At 43.2% G+C, this 21785-nt stretch overlaps 3 non-coding genes across 3 annotated transcripts; 1 reads left to right on the top strand and 2 right to left on the bottom strand.

The window, feature by feature from the left end:
- The first annotated feature begins 2257 nt into the window (after positions 1–2257).
- trnak-uuu (transfer RNA lysine (anticodon UUU)) lies at positions 2258–2342 on the top strand. The gene is given in 2 exon segments: positions 2258–2294; positions 2307–2342. It is a non-coding gene; the product is annotated as a tRNA-Lys (tRNA).
- A 2851-nt stretch (positions 2343–5193) lies between these two features.
- On the bottom strand, positions 5194–5264 carry trnag-gcc (transfer RNA glycine (anticodon GCC)). The gene has a single exon. It is a non-coding gene; the product is annotated as a tRNA-Gly (tRNA).
- Positions 5265–17542: 12278 nt separating this feature from the next.
- trnap-cgg (transfer RNA proline (anticodon CGG)) lies at positions 17543–17633 on the bottom strand. The gene is given in 2 exon segments: positions 17543–17578; positions 17598–17633. It is a non-coding gene; the product is annotated as a tRNA-Pro (tRNA).
- Between the last annotated feature and the right edge of the window lie 4152 nt (positions 17634–21785).

Genomic DNA, 21785 nt, shown 5'->3' with positions numbered 1-21785 from the left:
GCCTTCTATTTTCGATGGAAAAGAGCCGAAGACTGTTCAATCTTTCAATATTGGGAAGTGTGAGGTCATCCACTTTGGACCTAAGCAAGATAGATGAGAATATTTTCTAACTGGTGAGAAACTAGGAACTGTGGAGGAGGAAAGATGTTTACGGGTCCAAGTGCAGAAATCATTAAAAGTCAGTGGACAGTTACAAAAATAATTAAAAAGGCTAATGGAACTTTGACCTTTATCTTAAGGGAGCTCGAATTCAAAGGGGTGTACTTTATGTTACAGTTATATAAACTCTGCTAAGAGCAAATTTCGAGTACTGCATTCAGTTCTCGGCACCACACCTCAGGGAGGATATATTGGCCTTGGAGCGGGTGCAGCGCAGATTCACCAGAATTATACCGGAGCTAAAATGTTTAAATTATGCGGACAAGTTGCAGAGAAAAGGTTTGTATTTCCTTGTGTACAGAGGATTAAGTGTTGATGTATTCGAGTTGTTGAAGGTGATTAAATGAGCTAATGGTGTGTGTGTGAGCTGTGAGACAGCTTGAAATACCAATCCTCTCCACCACTGGGGACTGAGTCTTCCAACATACAGGGATTTTCACTCGTGCAAGTTTCATCCACATTTTCTGCTCTTCATTTCTCCGACTTGCTTGTTGCGCCTTTCCGTTCAATTCAGGACTTACAGGAAAAACTCGATTCTGCGATCAATCTTCGGGTCACATGGTGAGATTTCAAATAAGTGAAATCGACCCTTATCAAACCCCAATATCGTCACCTTCACGTTTGACGAACGCAAAGCGGCTTCTATCGCGGTTTGGCTGCACAACTCGTTCAAAGATACTGTCGGTAATTGGAGGGTCTTTCAAGTCATGACCCGAACATAACAGTTCGCACTGCCGTTTTCCCCAAGACGCTTCAGATTCATGTGGAATGATTTCGGTCTGGCGGTTAAATCAGTTCCCTCTTTCCGAATCCACCTTTGAACCCGGGAATTTCAGTATTTTTGATAACCGAGACCAAACTGGTTTGTCCTGTATTTTACATTACTTTCCAGATATTACAGATAAGCAGAGCACTTGAGCTGTCACAGCTGTGACTTTGACTTTTCTCCCTCTCTTCTGGATCTCCCCGGCAACTGCCACTAACCACAATCTTCTGACACACTTCTCCATCAGAAAGTTCCGAGTCTCGGTTTCCAAATGAAATAACGCCCATCTCTTCAATCAACGACTGCGCAGAGAGAGTTCCTTACTTTCAGCTCCCAATTTCCACAAATCCTCAAAGTAGCATGGAAATAATTGTCCTTAAGTTAATAATAATAATATAATTCAAAGTTCTTATCGTCTGGGGCTTTGTTTCAGATTCCACGGCTTTTAAAGTTCACTGCTGATGTTTCACGAAGCGCCTCTTGGTTGGAGGTTTCTGTGTGGGAAAGATCACGAAGCGATAATTGAGAGACCGAGGATGAAGCTGTTTGATGGGAGCACTGGGGACACAGACCGTGCGCGGCTCCAGTGGAGCAATCGGTCAGCGCGCGTTATTTCTACAATAATTATACGCTCGAGAAATGCTGGGGTTGTGAGCTCCAGCGCCATCGAAAGTAGTTGAACCTTCTAAATATTTTGACTGGAGTTCAAGGTACATCCGGTTCCATAACGCATCGACTTCTTCATGTCCCCATATGGGCACTGAGGCTCCTCTGGCCTACCGTCTTGCAATTGCAGGCGAGAGTTTAATTGTTTATAAGAGGAGAGGGGGCAATTGGCGACAGCTGAAATGGTAAAGGGGCCGGCACGACAACTTTAAATCCAAAGAACCAAAAACACAATTCTTCTTTCCGTGAAGCAGGTATTGATCGATTTGAAGTGTCGTGTAGGGAAAATTCGGGAGGCAAACCTGCTGCCTGGTGTCACCTTGTATCGGTTGAAATTATTCAGCTTTCAATTGTTGATCGGCTGAAAGGTCGAGAGGCCTATTCCAGCTCCCGTGTTGAACAAGTTTAGCTTTTGAGCCATTGGGTAAAGTGTTTTTGTTTAATTGCTGCTAACGAATGACAAGACATTTTGTACAACCAAGAAGAACTGCAAAATCACGATTTCGCTGCCCATGTTTCTAACATCATGTTCAACAGAAACAAGGATTCTCCTCAAATCGTTGCTGAGAATGAGAGAAAACGGACTCTCACCCTTATTCAACAGCGACAAGGGATAATTCACAGTCCTACCATGAATCCGTATGATGGAAGCAAGTCAAGCAACGAGCCTGGGTAGCTCAGTCGGTAGAGCATCAGACTTTTAAAACAGGTAGTGATCTGAGGGTCCAGGGTTCAAGTCCCTGTTCAGGCGAAAAGTTTTAAAGCAGCTGGCAAGTTCTGCCTTTCCAGCGGACCAAAAGAAGCAGGAGTGGGCGAGAGCTTCCCTCGACCCTGCTCCGCCATTTTATGAGATCATGGATGATCTTCGAACTCACCTCCACTTTCCCGACCTATCCCCATATACCTTGATTCATTTAGTGTCCAAAAATCTATCGATCTCAGTTTTGGACATACTCAACGATTCAGCATCCACAGTCTTCTGGGGGAGAGAATTCCAATGATTCACAACCCTCTCAATGAAGAATGTATTTCTCATCTCTGTGCTAAATAGCTGGCCCCTCATCTTGAGATTATGACCGTTACTTGTAGACTCTCTAGCTGGGGTAAGCAGCCTCCCAGCATCAAGCTGTCACACCCTCTAAGAATTTTATACATATCAATGAGATCATCTCATTATTCTAAACTCCAGTGAATACAGGGTCATTCTACTCAACCTCTCCTCAGAGGGCAAACATCTCATCCCAGGAATCAATCCAGTGAACCTTTGTTGCCCTCACTCTCAGGCAAGTATATCGTTCCACAGGTAAGGAGATCAAAACTGTACACAGTACTCCAGGTGTGGTCTCACCATAGCCCTATATAATTGCAGCAAGACTTTCTTATCCTTGTACTCCAAACCCCTTTCAATAAAGGTCAACATATCATTTGCTTTCCTAATTGCTTGCTGCACCTGCATGTTAACTTTCTGTGATCCGTGTACAATGACAGCCAAATCACCCTGAATACCAACATTGCTTAGTCTCTCACCTTTTAAAAGTTATTCTGCTTATATATTCCTCGCAAAGTAAATAACCTCAGATTTCCCCACTTTATACCTAATTTGCCACCTTCTCGCCCATACACCCAACCTGTCTATATCACTTTGCATTCTCTTTGCGTCCTCCTCACAGCGTACTTACCCACCAACATTGTATCGTCAGCAAACTTGGATATATTACGCTCGGTCGCCTCATCTCAGTCATTAATTTCGATTGTAAATAGCTCAGGCCCAAGCACTGATGCTCACGGCACCACATGAGTTGCAGGCTGCCAACCCGAAAATGACCTGTTTATTCCGACTTTCTGTTTTCTGTCCGTCGACCAATCCTCAATACATGTTAATGTATCACCCATGATCCCATGAGCACTAATCTTGTGTACCTACCTCTTATGTGGAACCGTATCGAATACCTTTTGAAAATCCAAATATACTACATCCAATGGTTCTTCTTTATCTATCCTGATAGTTACAGCATCAAAAGCTCTAATAGATTTGTTAAACACTAATTGCCTTTCATAAATCCGTGTTGCATGTGACTAATCATATTATGGTTTTCTAAGTGTCCTGTAACCACGCCCCTTGTAATACATCCTAGCATTTTACCTACTACTATTGTCAGGCTAAATCGCCTGCAGTTCCCTGTTTCCTCCCTTCCTCCTTTGGGGTTATATTTGCTACCTTCCAATCCACGGGGACAGTTCTAGAATCTTGGGAATTCTGGAACATCGAAACCAATGCATCCACTCTATCTACAGCCACCTCTTTTAAAACCCTAGGATGTAGGTCATCTGGTCCAGGGGATTTGTTGGCTTTTAGTCCCATTAATTTCACCAGTACTTTTTCTTTACTAACCTTAATTACTTTAAGTTCCTCACTCATTAGCCCCTTGATTCCCCACTATTTCTGGTATGTTTTTTGTGTATTCTACTGTGAAGAACGATAAAAGTAGTTGTTTAACGTCTCTGCCATTTCCTTATTCCCGAATATAATTTCTCCTGTCTCTGCCTCCAAGGGACCAATGTTTACTTTCGCTAATCTCTTCCTTTATACACACTTGTAGACATTCTTACAATCCATTTTTATATTCCTTTCTGGTTTACCCTCATCCTATTTTCTCCCTTTTTATCAGTTTCTTGGTCATCCTTTGATCATTTCTAAAACTCTTCAAATCCTCAGTCTACTACTCTTTATGGCAACATTGTAAGCCTCTTCTTTTAACGTAATACTACCCTTAATTTCTCCAGTTAACCAAGGTTGTACCACTTTTCTAGTGAAGTTTTTAATCCTCAAGGGAATGTATTTTCGTTGAGAATTATGAATTATTTCTTTAAATGTTCGCCATTGCTTATCTCCAAACATATTTTTAATTTAATTTCCCAAACTACCTTAGCGAACTTGCCACTGATAACTACTTAATTGGCTTTGTTTAAATTTAAGAGCCTAGTTTCGGAACTAACGACAGCACTCTCAACTCAATATGAAATTCTATCATATTATGATCATTGTTCGTCAGAGGATCATTTACTCTAAGATTAATAATTATCATAGAATCATAGAATGGACCATCTGGACATCTGGACCATCCGACCCATCAATCCCGTACCTGCCTTTTGTAAGACCAATCCGGTTAGTCCCATTCCCCGTGGCCCTGCATTTTCCCCTTCAAGTATTTATCAAACTCCTTTTTGAAAGCAACGATTGAATCTGCTTCCAACACCCTTTCAGGCAGCGCATTCCAGATCATAACTATTCGCTGAATAAAAAAGTTTTTCCTCATGTCGCCTTTGGTTCTTTTGCCAAACACCTCAAATCTGTGTCCTCTGGTTCCCGACCCTTCCGCCAATTAGAACAGCTTCTCTTGATTGATTTCATCTGAACCCTTCATGGCTTTGAAAACTTCTCTCAAATCTCCTCTGAACTTTCACTGCTCCAAGGAGAACAACCCCAGTACCGGGAAAATGTGGTCACTTCGTTCTGCTTCATTAATTTTGGCATTAAACAGACCTTTGAACAGTGGCCAATTGACCCTGTTCCGGTGGTACTTTTTGGTGCAAAATGCCGATGCATTGGCCGGGAATCGAACCCGGGTCTCCCGCGTGGCAGGCGAGAATTCTACCCCTGAACCACCAATGCTTGTACCAATCGTTCCTGCATGTGTCCATTTGGAATTCTATCTGAACGAACATGCCGTTTTCAGCTGCGATGACTGAGTGGTGAAAGAGTTGGGCTCAAAATTCCAAGGGGGTTTTCCTTCCTCGGTTTGAATTCTGCTGGTAGCGCGACCATTTACAGATCTCGTCAATGCTCAAACAGTTAATTAACCGTATTTACCTCTCTTTCAGCAGGAGAGATACAACAGCGTGGCCGGTGCTTTCAATTGGATGTTAAAACTTCTCTTGCAAGATTTCAAGACCCGAGAAGGAATCTGTAACTTAAATTCTGCTGGTTTGCTGCACCTGACATTTATAAACTTTATTTTCTTTGCATTCATCACATAAGAACATAAGAAATAAGAGCAGGAGTAGGCCAATCGGCCCCTCGAACCTGCTCCGCAATTCAATCAGATCATGGCTGATCTGATCCGAACTTCAAATCTAAAGAACACAAGAAGTAGGAGCAGGACCCAGCCACTCAGCCCCTGGGCCCGCTCTATCTCTCCCTGTCTTTAAGCTTTTCTCTCTCTGTGCTGTCCCCAATGGACTTCTCAGGCTTCCTTGAACGGGGAAGGCTGATCTAACCTGCAACACTAGCAGAGAAGGGTAAAGAAATAAAATAATGAGACGGTAGGAAAAGAAAAGGGGCAATCCAGCTGATGCAACCAATGTCGACACATTAATGTCTCTTCGCACTCAGAGTGAAACAAAGCACTAATTTGATTAAAGTATACCTATGGTAGAGTGTATGTTATCACGATGCGGAGAAATTTACTTGCGAGCATTGGTGCTTGAGGGGTAGAATTCTTGCTTGCAGTAATTCTATTCCTGTAAAACTAGTTCCTGAAGTGTAGGATGGAAAGTTTCCTGGCTGAGCGGTCGGAGGCGCTGGTTTAAAGCTCCAGTTAAATCCCACGATTTGTAAATGGATGAAAATCATAGTTTTCGTCTCCAAAACCGCAGCCTCCCTCCTGTAAACAAGTAATACTAAACATCTCATCTGCTATTGTAACAGCGTAGGCCGGAGGAACCACATGGCAATTCAAATAAGTAGATGCATTTTGGAACACACCAATTGTACCTTCAACTCCGGTCGAAATGTTCATAAGGAAAAGGATTGTTTGATCTAGATGAGACTCGAATTAAAAACCCCGGCATTTCCCTAGAATCTACGGCATAAAAAGACCGCGCACTGACCGATTGCACCACTAGAGCCCGGTCACTCTGATCACCTGTCCCACTCTGCTGGAAAGAATCTGAACATAAAATGTTCTTACCTGTGGAAACGTGTCCTGTCCCCGTGATGAAAATAATATCTGCACTTTCACTTTCAGCATCTTTCACATCCTCTGCTCCATCGCATTACAATCGGGTTTTCTGTGAACAGGTCAAAATGAACATTGCCAAAAATTCTCTCAGTGGTGAAATTTGAACCCAGAAACACCCCAGACATTGGATCCACGCACCTTTGACCACCAGCTCAGGCTTCCATAAAACAGCACCACTGGTTAAAGGTCTGTTTAATGCTCAAATAAATGAATTAGAGCAAATTGACCGCATTTGCCGCGTGCTGGGATTGTTCCCTTGGAGCAGAGAAGGTTCAGAGGAGATTTGATAGAAGTTTTCAAAGTCATGAAGGGTTTAGATAAAGTAAATAAAGAGAAGCTGTTCCCATTGGCGGAAGAGTCGTAAACCAGAGGACACAGATTTAAGGTGATTGGCAAAAGAAGCAAAGGCGAAATGATGAAAAACTTTTTTACGCAACGAATAATTATAATCTCGAATGCGCTGCCTGAAAGTGTGGTGGAAGCAGATTCAATCGTGGCTTTTAAAAAGGAATTTGATAAATACTTGAAGGGGAAAAAATGCAAGGCTACGGGGAAAGGGCCTAACTGGATTGCTCTTACATAATGCCGGCACGGGTTCGATAGGTCGAATGGCCTCCTTCTGTACTGTGTCCATTCAATGATTCCACAATAATTATTATTTTACAAACAGTGAACAGCCCATCCCAAAAAGACGGTCCCGCAAAAAGCAGAGAGACACTTAATCGCTGTGAAAACGCAATGACCTCGACGTGATTTGAACACGCATCCTTCTAATCTAGAGTCAGACGCGCTACCGTTGCGCCACATCCAATAGCTAGAGCCGTATCCATAAGAGGGAGATCAGTACCGACCGCCGCAGGGACTTCCAGAGGCGGAAGCAGCAACAGCAACAGTTCCGCTTTCTCATCCAGCCGCTGCCCGGTCCCGGCCTGAGCCCCGTCTGGGAGCCGCCTGCCAGTCTCTCTTCACTGAACGAGATCATGAAAGGCTCCAGCAGCGCTGTCTCGGCGAATAGCAACAGTTCAAAACCGCATTCCAGATGCGACAACAAACCCATCAGTTTTCCGCTGTTCCCCAGCTGCCGGAGTGAGAGAGGCTGCGACAGCAGGATTTATGGAGGACCGAAGAGAGTGAAACTTTATTTGGGCTTTAGTGGGAAATCCAGTGAAAGTGAGTAAGAGCTCCAGGATTTGAACCAGTGAAACTGCCTGAGCGGGAATCAGATCCAAAGATCAACTGGCAACAGAGCCGTGCAGCCAATGTAAAATTTCGCTGTCACACAGCCGATCAGCCATCATTCCAGAACACAATATCCGTCCATTCTCGCTTTCTTCTACAATATATGATGTGAAGCGATATCAGATTCAACACTTATTATTTCAAGTCAACAATATTATCCTCTCTTCACCAAATTCGTTTTGAATGTACGACTTGCTTTCTATTGATCAGTTTGCAGAATGAAGTGCTCTGAAGCAACAGAAATGTGGAGACATTGGCGACGAACTCATCAGCTGGGTTTTAACTTTACTTTTCCTACCGTCTCAGCCTACTGGTGTTGCTGGTTCGATCAGTTTTCACCATTCAAGGAAGCCTGAGAATTCTATCAATTGAATTATTTGGATAATAAATTAAACGATTGAATTATTAGTATAATAAATTGAACCCTTTAATTTATTATACAATTATTTTTAAAAATTTATTCATAACAATTAAACACGTGAATTATTTATATAATAAATTATACACTTGAATTATTTATAGAATAAATAAATCAATTGAATTATTTCGATAATAAATTAAACTAATGAATTATTTATATAATAAATTAAACTATTGAATGATTTATATAACAAACTATTGAGTTATTTTTATAATAAATTAAACATTTTAATTATTTTGATAATTAAACATTTGAAGTGTTTATATAAAAATAAACACTTGAATAAATTATATAATAAATGAAACAATTAAATTGTTTATACTATAAATTAAACAATTGAATTATTTATATAATAAATTAAACACTTGTCTTTATATAATAAATTAAACAATTGAATTATTGATATGATAAAATAAACTATTGAATTATTTATATATAAAATTAAAGGATTGAACTATTTATGTAATAAATTAAACAATTGACTTATTCATATAATAAATTAATCAATTGAATTATTTAGATAACCAATTAAGCTATTGAATTATTTATATAATAAATTAAACACAAATTATTATAAAAGAAATTAAACAATAGAATTTTTTATTAACAAATGAAAGACTTGTGTTCTTTATATAATAAATTAAACATTTGATGATATAACAAATTTTTTTAATGAATTGTTTATATGATAAATTAAACACGAAGTATTTATGCAATCAATTAAACAATTTCATTATATAATACATTAAACAATTCAATTATTGATATATTAAGTTAAACTATTGAATTATTTATATAAGTTAAACAATTGAATTGTTTAGATAATAAATTAAACACATGAATTATTATATAATAAATTATACACATGAATAATTTATGTAAAAAATTAAACATTTGTTGACAAGAGACAGAATCAGTGACAGATACAGAGATGCAAGGAAATAAACAAAGAGTATAAATGCCAGGTTCTGCAATCTAGAAGAATTTAAATTGCTGATTGGGAGATATTCCTTCTCGTGTCTTGAAATCTTGAAAGAAAGCATTGGTCGCCCGCCACGGCGGAATGCCTCTCCTGCTTTGGAAAAGGTAAACGCGGTCAATTAGCTCTAGTTTATTCATTTGGACATTGAACAGATCTGTAAACAGTAACTCACCGAGTAGAATTCAAACCGGGGCAAGAAAACCCGAGTGGGGTGTGAGTCTAACGCTTCAAACACTGGGCTATTGCAGCTGCACAAAGCAGTTCTTGCACAGCTGCAGGTCAGACTGCGGAGGGTTATCACAGGGCCTCCGTCAGACGACATGTGCTTTCAAACAGGATTCCAAATGGACACATGCAGCAAATGGCCATACGAGGATTGGTGGCATTGGCGTTGAATTCTCGCCTGCTTATCATGCGACCCGGTTTTGATACCTGGCCAATGCAGGATCGTTTTACATTCTGCACCAATGAGGAAAACGGGAACAGGAGTCGGCTATTTCGCCCATCGAGCCTGTTCTGCGATTCAGTCCACAAAAAGTAGGACAAATCGAATCCGGCCAATTGCCGCACCATCAGTCTGCGCTCAATCATAGAATCATAGAATCAGAGAAGTTACAACATGGAAACAGGCCCTTCGGCCCAACATGTCCATGTCGCCCAGTTTATACCACTAAGCTAGTCCCAATTTCCTGCACTTGGCCCATATCCCTCTATACCCATCTTACCCATGTAACTGTCCAAATGCTTTTTAAAAGACAAAATTGTACCCGCCTCTACTACTGCCTCTGGCAGCTCGTTCCAGACACTCACCACCCTTTGAGTGAAAAAATTGCCCCTCTGGACCCTTTTGTATCTCTCCCCTCTCACCTTAAATCTATGCCCCCTCGTTATAGACTCCACTACCTTTGGGAAAAGATTTTGACTATCTACCTTATCTATGCCCCTCATTATTTTATAGACTTCTATAAGATCACCCCTTAACCTCCTACTCTCCAGGGAAAAAAGTCCCAGTCTGTCTAACCTCTCCCTGTAAGTCAAACCATCAAGTCCCGGTAGCATCCTAGTAAATCTTTTCTGCACTCTTTCTAGTTTAATAATATCCTTTCTATAATGGGGTGACCAAAACTGTACACAGTACTCCAAGTGTGGCCTCACCAATGCCCTGTACAACTTCAACAAGACATCCCAACTCCTGCATTCAATGTTCTGACCAATGAAACCAAGCATGCCGAATGCCTTCTTTACCACCCTATCCACCTGTGACTCCACTTTCAAGGAGCTATGAACCTGTACTCCCAGATCTCTTTGTTCTATAACTCTCCACAACGCTCTACCATTAACGGAGTAGGTCCTGGCCCGATTCGATCTACCAAAATGCATCATCTCACATTTATCTAAATTAAACTCCATCTGCCATTCATCGGCCGATTGGCCCAATTTATCAAGATCCCGTTGCAACCATAGATAACCTTCTTCACTGTCCACAATGCCACCAATCTTGGTGTCATCTGCAAACTTACCAACCATGCCTCCTAAATTCTCATCCAAATCATTAATATAAATAACAAATAACAGCGGACCCAGCACCGATCCCTGAGGCACACCGCTGGACACAGGCATCCAGTTTGAAAAACAACCCTCTACAACCACACTCTGTCTTCTGTCGTCAAGCCAATTTTGTATCCAATTGGCTACCTCACCTTGGATCCCATGAGATTTAACCTTATGTAGCAACCTACCATGCGGAACCTTGTCAAAGGCTTTGCTGAAGTCCATGTAGACCACGTCTACCGCACAGCCCTCATCTATCTTCTTGGTTACCCCTTCAAAAAATTAAATCAAATTCGTGAGACTTGATTTTCCTCTCACAAAACCATGCTGACTGTTCCGAATTAGTCCCTGCCTCTCCAAATGCCTGTCGATCCTGTCCCTCAGAATACCCTCTAACAACTTACCCACTAGTGAATGTGGCCGGCCAAGTGGAAGAAGTGTTAGTAGGTGAGCACTTTGGTGACAGTGACCATAATTCGGTGAGATTTAAGGTGGTCATGGAAAAGGATAGGGAGCGGCCGGAATTAAAGGTTCTAAATTGGGGGAAGGCAGATTTTAATAGGATAAGGCAAGATCTGGCCAAAATGGACTAGGATCTGCTGCTTGTAGGAAAATCCGCATCGGAGCAATGGGAGTCTTTCAGAAGGGAGATTGAGACCACACAATGGCAACATGTTCCCGTAAAGGTCAAGGGTGGTTCCAAGAACTCCAGGGAACCTTGGATGTCAGGGGATATACGAGAATGGATTAGGAAAAAAAGGAAGGCTTTTGGCAGATACAAAATGCTAAAGATGGAGGAAGCCCTAGAGGAGTACAAAAAATGCAGGGGGATACTTAAAAAAGAAATTAGGAGATCAAGGAGGGGCCATGAAATAACACTGGCGAGCAAAATAAAGGAAAATCTTAAGATGTTTTATAAGTATATTAAGGGTAAGAGGATAACTAGGGAAAAAATAGGCCCCATTAGGGACAAAAATGGCAATCTGTGTGTGGAGCCGGCAGATGTAGGGGGGGTTCTAAATGAATTTTTTGCATCTGTTTTCACTATGGAGAAGGACGATGTCGACATAGAAATACGGCAGGGGGACTGTGATATACTCGAACATATTAACATCGAGCGGGAGGAGGTATTGGCGGTTTTAGCAGGCCTAAAAATGGATAAATCCCCAGGCCCGGACGAAATGTCTCTCAGGCTACTGTGTGAGGCAAAGGAGGAGATTGCGGGGGCTCTAACACATATATTCAGAACCTCTCTGGCCACAGGGGATGTGCCAGAGGACTGGAGAACCGCTAATGTAGTACCATTATTCAAGAAGGGGAGTAGGGAAAAACCGGGGAACTACAGGCCAGTGAGCCTAACATCAGTGGTAGGAAAATTATTGGAAAAAATTCTGAAGGACAAAATTCGTCTCCACTTGGAGAAGCAAGGATTAATCAGGGATAGTCAACATGGCTTTGTCAAGGGAAGATCATGTCTGACTAATTTGATTGAATTTTTTGAGGGGGTGAGTAGGCGTGTGGACGAGGGTAACGCAGTGGATGTGGTATACATGGATTTCAGTAAGGCCTTCGATAAAGTCCGCCACAGGAGACTGGACAAGAAGGTACGAGCCCATGGAATCCAGGGTGCCTTGGCACTTTGGATACAAAACTGGCTTAGTGGCAGAAGGCAGAGGGTGATGGTCGAAGGTTGTTTTTGTGACTGGAAGCCTGTGGCCGGTGCTGGGTCCCTTGCTGTTTGTGGTCTACATTAACGACTTGGATATGAATGTAAAAGGTATGATCAGTAAGTTCGCTGATGAAACAAAAATTGGTAGGGTGGTAAATAGCGAAGAGGATAGCCTCAGTCTGCAGGACGATATAGATGGGTTGGTCAGATGGGCGGAACAGTGGCAAATGGAATTTAACCCGGAAAAGTGCGAGGTGATGCACTTTGGAGGGACTAACAAGGCAAGGGAATACACAATGAATGGGAGGACCCTAGGCAAGACAGAGGGTCAGAGGGATCTTGGTGTGCAAGTTCACAGATCCCTGAAGGCGGCGGAACAGGTAGATAAGGTGGTAAAGAAGGCATATGGGATACTTGCCTTTATTAGCCGAGGCATAGAATATAAGAGCAAGGAGGTTGTGATGGAGCAGTATAAAACGCTGGTTAGGCCACAGCTGGAGTACTGTGTGCAGTTCTGGTCGCCACACTACAGGAAGGATGTGATCGCTTTGGAGAGGGTGCAGAGGAGATTCACCAGGATGTTACCAGGGCTGGAGCGCCTCAGCTATGAAGAGAGACTGGGAAGATTGGGTTTGTTTTCCTTGGAGCAGAGGAGGCTGAGGGGGGACATGATTGAGGTGTACAAAATTATGAGGGGCACAGATAGGATGGATACTAAGGAGCTTTTTCCCTTCGTTGAGGGTTCTATAACAAGGGGACATAGATTCAAGGTAAAAGGCGGGAGGTTTAGAGGGGATTTGAGAAAGAACTTTTTCACCCAGAGGGTGGTTGGAGTCTGGAACTCACTGCCTGAAAGGGTTGTGGAGGCAGGAACCCTCACAACATTCAAGAAGCATTTGGATGAGCACTTGAAATGCCAAAGCATACAAGGCTACGGACCAAATGCTGGAATATGGGATTAGAGTAGACAGGGCTTGATGGCCGGCGCGGACACGATAGGCCGAAGGGCCTCTATCCGTGCCGTATGACTCTCTATGACTCACTACAGATGTCAGGATCACCGGTCTGTAGTTCCCAGGCTTTTCCCTGCCGCCCTTCTTAAACAAAGGCACAACATTTGCTGCATTCCAATCTTCAGGCACCTCACCTGTAGCGGTGGATGATTCAAATATCTCTGCTAGGGGACCCGCAATTTCCTCCCTAACCTCCCATAACGTCCGGGGATACATTTCATCAGGTCCCGGAGATTTATCTACCTTGATGCGCGTTAAGACTTCCAGCACCTCCCTCTCTGTAATATGTAATCATCAGCAAAGTGATGGAAGGTGTCGTCGACAGTGCTATCAAGCGGCACGAACTCACCAATAAGCTATTAATCGATGCTCAGTTTGGGTTCCACCGGGACAAATAGGCTCCAGATCTCATGATAGCCTTGGTCCAAACATGGACAAAAGAGCTGAATTCCAGAGATGAGGTGAAAGTGACTGCCTTGACAGCAAGGCAGCATTTGACCGAGTGTGACATCAAGGAGCCCGAGTAAATTTGAAGTCAATGGGAATCAGGGAGAAAACTCTCCAGTGGCTGGAGTCATACCGAGCACAAAGGAAGATGGTAGAGTTTGTTGGAGGCCAATCATCTCAGCCCCAGGACATTGCTGCAGGAGTTCCTCAGGGCAGTGTCCTAGGCCCAACCATCTTCAGCTGCTTCATCAATGACCTTCCCTACATCATAACGTCAGAAATGGGGATGTTCGCTGATGATTGCACAGTGTTCATTTCCATTCGCAACCCCTCAGATAATGAAGCCGTCCGAGCCCGCATGCAGCAAGACCTGGACAACATCCAGGCTTGGGCTCATAAGTGGCAAGTAACATTCGCGCCAGACAAGTGCCAGTCAAGAGACTTTCGAACCACCTCGCCTTGACTTTCAACGACATTACCATCGCAGAATCACTCAAATCAACATCCTGGGGGTGACAACTGATCAGAAACTTAACTGGACCAACCACATAAATACTCTGGCGACAAGAGCAGGTCAGCGGCTGGGTATTCTGTGGCGAGTGAATCACCTCCTCATTCTCCAAAGCCTTTCCACCATCGACAAGGCATAAGTCAGGAAGGTGATGGAATAATCTCCACTTGCCTGGATGGGTACAGCTCCAACAACACTCAAGAAGCTCGACACCATCCAGGACAAAGCAGCCCGCTTGATTGGCACCCCATCCACCACACTAAACATTCACTCCCTTCACCACCGGTGCACAGTGGCTGCAGTGTGTACCATAACACAAGGTGGACTGCAGCAACTCGCCAAGGCTTCTTCGACAGCACCTCCCAAACCCACGACCTCTACCACCTGGAAGGAAAAGAGCAGCAGGCACATGGGAACAAAACCGCCTGCACGTTCCTCTGCAATTCACACCCCGTCTCGACTTGGAAATATATCGCCGTTCCTTCGTCGTCACTGGGTAAAAATCCCGGAACTCCCAAACTAACAGCACTGTGGGAGAACCTTCACCACACGGACTTCAGCGGTTGAAGATGACGGCTCACGACCACCTTCCCAAGGGCAGTTATGGATGGACAATAAATGCTGGCCTTGCCAACGACGCCCACATTCCATGACTATTTAAAAAATGTCTGACCTGTGACCTGACTCGCTATAACCGCCTCAGCCCCATATCTCTTCGTAACTTCGGTTAACAAAACCTATCAATCTAAGATTTAAAATTAACAATTGAGGTAGCTTCAACTGCCGTTTGCTGAACCGTGTTCCAAACTTCCACCAACCTTTGCGTGTAGAAGTGTTTCCTAACTTTATTCCTGAAAGTCCTTGCTCTAATTTTTACGCTATGTTCCCTAATCCTAGACTCCCCAACCAGCGGAAATAGTTTCTCTCTATCTACCCCTTCAGTTCCCCTTAATATCTTGAAACTTCGATCAAATCACCCCTTAATCTTCTGAATTCCAGGGAATGCAACATAGGGACAGGAATAGGCCATTCAGCCACTCGTTCCTGCTCTGCCATATGATAAGATCATGGCTGATCTGTGATCTAACTCCATATACCTGGCGATGGCCCATATCCCTTAATACCTTTGGTTGCCAAAAAAAAAACTGTCTATCTCAGATTTAAATTTAGCAATTGAGCTAGTATTAATTGCCGTTTGCGGAAGAGAGTTCCAAACCTCTACAACACTTTGTTAGTAGAAATGTTTTCTAATCTCACTCCTGAAAGGTCTGGTTCTAATTTTTAGACTGTGCCATCTACTCCTAGAATCCCCAATCAGTGGAAATAGTTTCTCTCTATCCACCCTATCTGTTCCCTAATAAACTTCGATCAGATCACCCCTTAACCTTCGAAACTCTAGAGAATGCAACCCCAATTTGTGTAATCTCTCCTCGTAACTTAACCCTTGAAGTCCGGGTATCATTCTAGTAAACCTACGCTGCACTGCCTCCAAGGCCAATATGTCCTTCCGAAGGTGCGGTGCCCAAAACTGCACACAGTACTCCAGGTTTGGTCTAACCAGGGTTTTGTACGGCTCTGGCATAACTTCTGCCTCCTTGTACTCCAGTCCTCTAGTTATAAAGGCCAGCATTCCATTAGCCTTCTTGATTATTTTCTGCACCTGATCATGACACTTCAATGATCGATGTACCTGAACCCTTAAGTCCCTTTGGACATTCACTGTTTTTAACTTTTTACCATTTAGAAAGTACCCTGTTCGATCCTTTTTTGATCCAAAGTGGATGACCTCACATTTGTCTACATTGAATTCCATTTGCCACAGTTTTGCCCATTCATCTAATCTATCAATATCGCTTTGTAATTTTATGTTTTCATCTACATTGCTTACAATGTCACCAATCTTTATGTCATCGGCAAACTTAGATATGAGACTTTCGATGCCTTCATCTAAGTCTTTAATGCATATTGTAAATAATTGAGGCCCTAAGACAGATCCCTGCGGGACTCCACTGGTCACATCCTGCCAATGTGAGTACCTACCCATCCCTACTCTCTGTCGCCTTTCGCTCAGCCAACTTTCTAACAAAGTCCGTACTTTTCCTTCGATTCCATGGGCTTCTATCTTCGCTAACAATCTCTTATGTGGGACCTCATCAAATGCCTTCTGGAAGTCCATATAAATAACATCCATTGACAGTCCCTTGTCCACTACTTTAGTCACCTCTTCAAAAAATTCAATCAGGTTTGTCAGGCACGACCTACCTTTCACAAATCCATGCTAGCTCTCTCTGATTAACTGAAAATTCTCGAAGTGTTCAGTCACCCTATCCTTAATTATAGACTCCAGCATTTTCCCCACAACAACCTTAGTTTGTGTAATCTCTACTCATAATTTAGAGCTTGGAATCCAGATACCATTCTGGTAAATCTATGCTTCACTCCCTCCAAGGCCAATATATCGCTCCTAAGGTGCGGTGCTCAGAACTGATCACAGTACTCCAGGTTTGGTCCAATCAGAAACTTTGTATAGCTGAAGCATGACTTCTAACCCCTTGTATTCTAACCCTCCAGATATAAAGGCCAACATTCTATTTGACTTTTTGATTATTTCCTGTACCTGTCCATGACAGTTTAATGATGTATGTACATAGACCCCTAAGTCCCTTTGGACCTCAAGAGTTTCGAGCAATTCACCATTTATAAAGTATTCTGATGTAACATTTTTAGGTCCAAAGTGCACGGCCTCACACTTGCCTACATTGAAATCCATTTGCCACAGTTTTGCCCATTCACTTAATCTAGTAATATCTCTCTGTAATCTCATTCTTCCACCAACACTGCTGACAATTCTGTCATCGGCAAACTTGGACATGTGATTCTCGATCCCGTCATCTACTATCAATCAGACCGGTCAAACTGGGGTAAATTCACATTCAGCTTCAATCTCCACATCGTTTTCAGACATTTTATTTACTCCGTGTGTGTTGCGCCTTGGAAACTTCTGCACTTTGTCCTCTGGAGCTCAAATATAATTCAATTCGAACAACTGCAAAGATGTCAAAATCCAATTGGTGACTTCTCACACAGTGATATAAAAGGGCTCGTCCGGGATTTGAACCCGGGACCTCTCGCATATTCTTGGAGTTGAAACACCCGAAGCGAGAATCATACCCCTAGACCAACGAGCCACTTGACGGCTAACCGTGCAGCCAGTCTAACATTTCACCACCGTCTTCAGCCGATTGGCCATCCTTTCAGCCCTCTTCTGTCCATCCAATCTCGTTTTCTATTCCGATGTGCAGCAATATCAAGTTGTACACTAACTATTTCCAGTCACCAATATTAGTCTCTCTTTACCAAATTCGTTTCCAATGAACGACTTGTTTTATCAAATAAGACTTTTCAGAATTATTTAATCTGAAGCAACATTGCCATCTGTCTCGGCATCGTCATAGAATATAAGTTACCATCAGTGCACTTCACTTAAAACGCGGTTTTCTTTCACTGTGAGGGCGAAGAGACATAAATGTGGAGACATTAGCTCCGAATTTATCAGTTGGGTTGCACCATTACTTTTCCTACCGTCTCGGTCTTTTTTTTCTTTACCTTTCCCTGCTGGTGTTGCAGGTTAGATCAGCCTTTACCGTTCCAGGAAGCCTGAGAAGTCCATCAGGGGACAACACATAGAGACAAGAGACAAGGAGAGATAGAGAGATTCATGTAAATAAAGTCGCTTATAAATGGGTGGTTCTGCAAAGTAGCAGAATTTTAGTTGCAGATTGGGCAAGATTCTTTCTTGTGTATTTGAATTTTGCAAGAGTACATTGGGCACCCAATTAAAAGCGCCGGCCACGCTCGAGTATCTCTCATGCTCTGAGAGAGATACATGAAGTGAGTTCGATCCAGTTCATTCATTTCAGCATTGAACGAATCTTTAAACAATAATTCAGCGGGCAGAAATCAAACCTGCGAAGGAAAACTCCATTTGATCTTGAATTTAACGCTTCAACCACTCGGTGATCGCAGCGGCACATGGCAGTACTTGCACTGCTGCAGATCAGACTGAGTTGGGTCGTCACAGGAGTTCTGTCCGACTGCATATTCTTTCAGGTAAGATTCCAAAAGGACACATGCATTTACTGATCATGTCAGTATTGGTGGTTCAGGGGTCGAATTCTCGCTCACCACCTGACAGGTTTGATTTCTGACCAATGGGGGATCCTTTTGCCTTCCAACAGCATCCACCGAAAATCGGACGACGTGAAACTTTCTTGGCGCCTCATTGGGCAAATCAGGGTCAGTAAATCACAGTTTCGGAGTTTGGATAGCCTCGCGGGTCGAAGGCGTTGCTTTTCGGTCTCCACCTCTCCTGGAGGCGTGGGTTGGATTCTGAATTCCGGCATTTAATCCTTTACAATTACCGAGATTTTTTTGTTCCTTTGGCTTTGGTTGATTTTTCTGAGCTGTTGATTTGATCCTTCCAGAAAATCAACCCGATATCCGTCCACGGCAGGTTTCTTTTTAAGTAAACCAGCAGGAAATATCAGAACGGATTGTCCTTCACAGCAGCTGCTTCGCACACGCCTCCAAGCAGCTCCACGACCAGCAGAGAAATCTTGCCTTGGGTTGGCCCGCTCCCTGAATACATTAATTACTTTGCTTCAATCAGCTGTGTCGAGCATTAGCAAGTGAACAACAGCAGAACGGGAAACCACAGTAATCATGAATGATGCTGAGAAGAGCCCGAGCCTGTGGAAGACAGAACAGGTTACCGGAAAGAAACAGCCGCCCCGAGCTTTCGGAAGCAGGGAGAGTCTGTCTGACTGACTGGGAGAAGATTTTTTGCCTGAAAGTGAATGCGGTTTGAAGTGTTGCAGCTCGATGGCGCTCCCTGCTGGTGAGGAGAGGCAAATGCTCCAGCGAAACAGCCGTGTTCGAGCAGACACAGAAAGCCTGAAGGTTTGAGAAAGGAAAAGAGGCGTCCTGTGCCACAGCGCCAAAATTTTAAGCTGTAAACTTACGAGAGCGGCCTTGACCAAATTGCTGCTTGATTGCTCCTTTGAGATGGAATTGAACAAACGATCGTAAAGATCTACTCCTTTGAAGTTTTCTGTTCGACCAGCAAAGCTATCGCAGGCAGGAAAAAACAACGTACTTCTCTTTGGTAATTGTTTACTGAGCTCCTTTTGATGCTCTCAGACTCGTGGTGTCCCGTGCTCATGACCGAGGCTGACTCGGGACCTGTTTATATCGCAGCGCTGTGGGAGTGTGAGCTGCTGCTTATTTTCTGCAACCTGAGCCAGTGGTGCAATAAATAACGTATCTTCTTCAAAATGTAAAACGTTATAGGTTCGACTCCTCCTCGGTTTAAAGGATTCTGAATTTTTTGTATTACTTTATTACTTGCAATGTGTAAAATGATAAAATTTCATCACATGCAAAGCGCAAAAGTCTTATTAAAGTTTTGACTGTCTCTTGATGACCATGTCAGTATCTCCTTCAGTCTGAAATAAAAAGTTATCTGTTGATTAATGGTGATTCAAACAATGATGCAACGACGAACTGCGATTAATTTGCTTCATGCAGTTAATTCAATCGGTTCTTTAATTCTTGTATAACGTTCATTCCCTGACTGGGAATCGTACCACGTGGCGGTGAAAACACCGAGTTCGAACCACCAGCCCACCGGGGAGTTCCCAACATTCCGCACCAAACACTGTGGAACTGACGACATTTATTTATCTTTCACTCTTTCGTGGTTCATTCAGCTCTGTGTTTATTCTCAGGCCTCTTATCTCTCCATTCCTTTCAGCATTTGACTCCGGATATTCTTGTAGTGAAGTATGAATAAGATACCATATCTCACAGCCCCAGTATATTTGCTGTTTCCCTCTGCAGTTCTGTACAAAATCAAACTGTACGCAGATACCGACAGTCTCTCTCTCTCTCTCTCACTCCCCACAGAAGCAGCAGGAGATGCCACTTTAAACTGCCAGTTGCTTCAAACGATGCCCGATAGACCTGCGTTGTCTTGCAGCTTTCCCAGGAGCGACATTTGATTCGGTGCGTCAATTTTGGGAAATTGAATGATTTTCACCGGCAGCTTGTGGTAGTATATTACCTCACTTTCTATTTCGTGTATATGGCTACTTGCACTTGGTGCTGTCATTGCCTGAACATCACCTTTTGTCCCGATCGTAGTTCGAATAGAAAATGCTGTTTTGTGCGAGCAGCTTGCCTGGCCCGAAAATGACAAGTGGGAAAGGCCGCGTTGGTCAGCTTGTTCACAGCAAAGAATGTTCAGCGTTACCTTGTGATCTAGTGTTTAGCATTGGGCGCTTTCATCACCACGACAACAGTTCGATTGGTGTCTGTCTCAACATCTGCCGATTATACGCTCTACCAAAAGTATACTGTACTCAAATTGCTGATTTTTTCACTGTGAGGACGAAGAGACATTAGTGGACATTAGTTATGAATTCATCAGCTGGGTTGCACCTTTGCTTCTCCTACCGTCTCAGTCTTCCTTTCTTTACACTTCTCTGCAGATTCAATCATCCTTGGCCGTTTAATAAAGCCTGAGAAGTCCATGAGGTGAAAACACAGAGAGTCAAGCGACAGATTAAAGTATAGAAACAAAGATCAAGTTCTGCGAACGAGCAAGAATTTAACATGGATCTCGGGAGAGATTCCTTCAAATGTCTTGTAAAAGACGATTGGACACTCGTCTGCTGAAATATCTGTTTGAAGGAGAGAAATGTGGTTGGTTAAATCTGGTTCATATTTATTTGAGCTTCAAACAACATTGAAAAACTGGACCTCGCTCAGAATCAATCGTCAAATATTCCAAAGCGAGAATCACACTCCAAGCCGAACAAGCCACCGGTAACAAACCACCGGTAATAAACCACTGCAGCCACTGCACAATTAAGTACCAGGCGCAGCCGATCGGTTATCCTTTAAGATCTCTTCGATCCATCCAATCACGTTTTCTATTCCGATGAAGAGAAATGTCGAGTTGCACACTAACTATTTCCTCCGTTCTCTTTCGCAAACATATCACTGAACAAAACTTCACAAGTCACCCAGGAAAAATGATTCAGTTCAACATCATTCGCTTCCGAAGGACCTGCGAGGACAGACTGACCAAACCTGCGTTCAGTCGTGAAGCTTGTGGGTGTTTTGTCACCCGAAGAGACAGAGACAGGCCTGTGACAAAAGGCGAAGGCAGGAACTCAGAAATGTGGCCATTCAGGGCCATAAATGGGCAGACAGTCACAGTCATTGATTCCGACACACAGCCCGGCAGTTGTTCAGTCAGTCGGGGAGCGAGGCCGGCA

Source organism: Heptranchias perlo, chromosome 20 (genome assembly GCF_035084215.1).
Source record: "Heptranchias perlo isolate sHepPer1 chromosome 20, sHepPer1.hap1, whole genome shotgun sequence".
Lineage (NCBI taxonomy): Eukaryota > Metazoa > Chordata > Chondrichthyes > Hexanchiformes > Hexanchidae > Heptranchias > Heptranchias perlo.
Note: the sequence above shows the minus strand (reverse complement) of the source record. Positions and strands in the feature narration are given on the sequence as shown.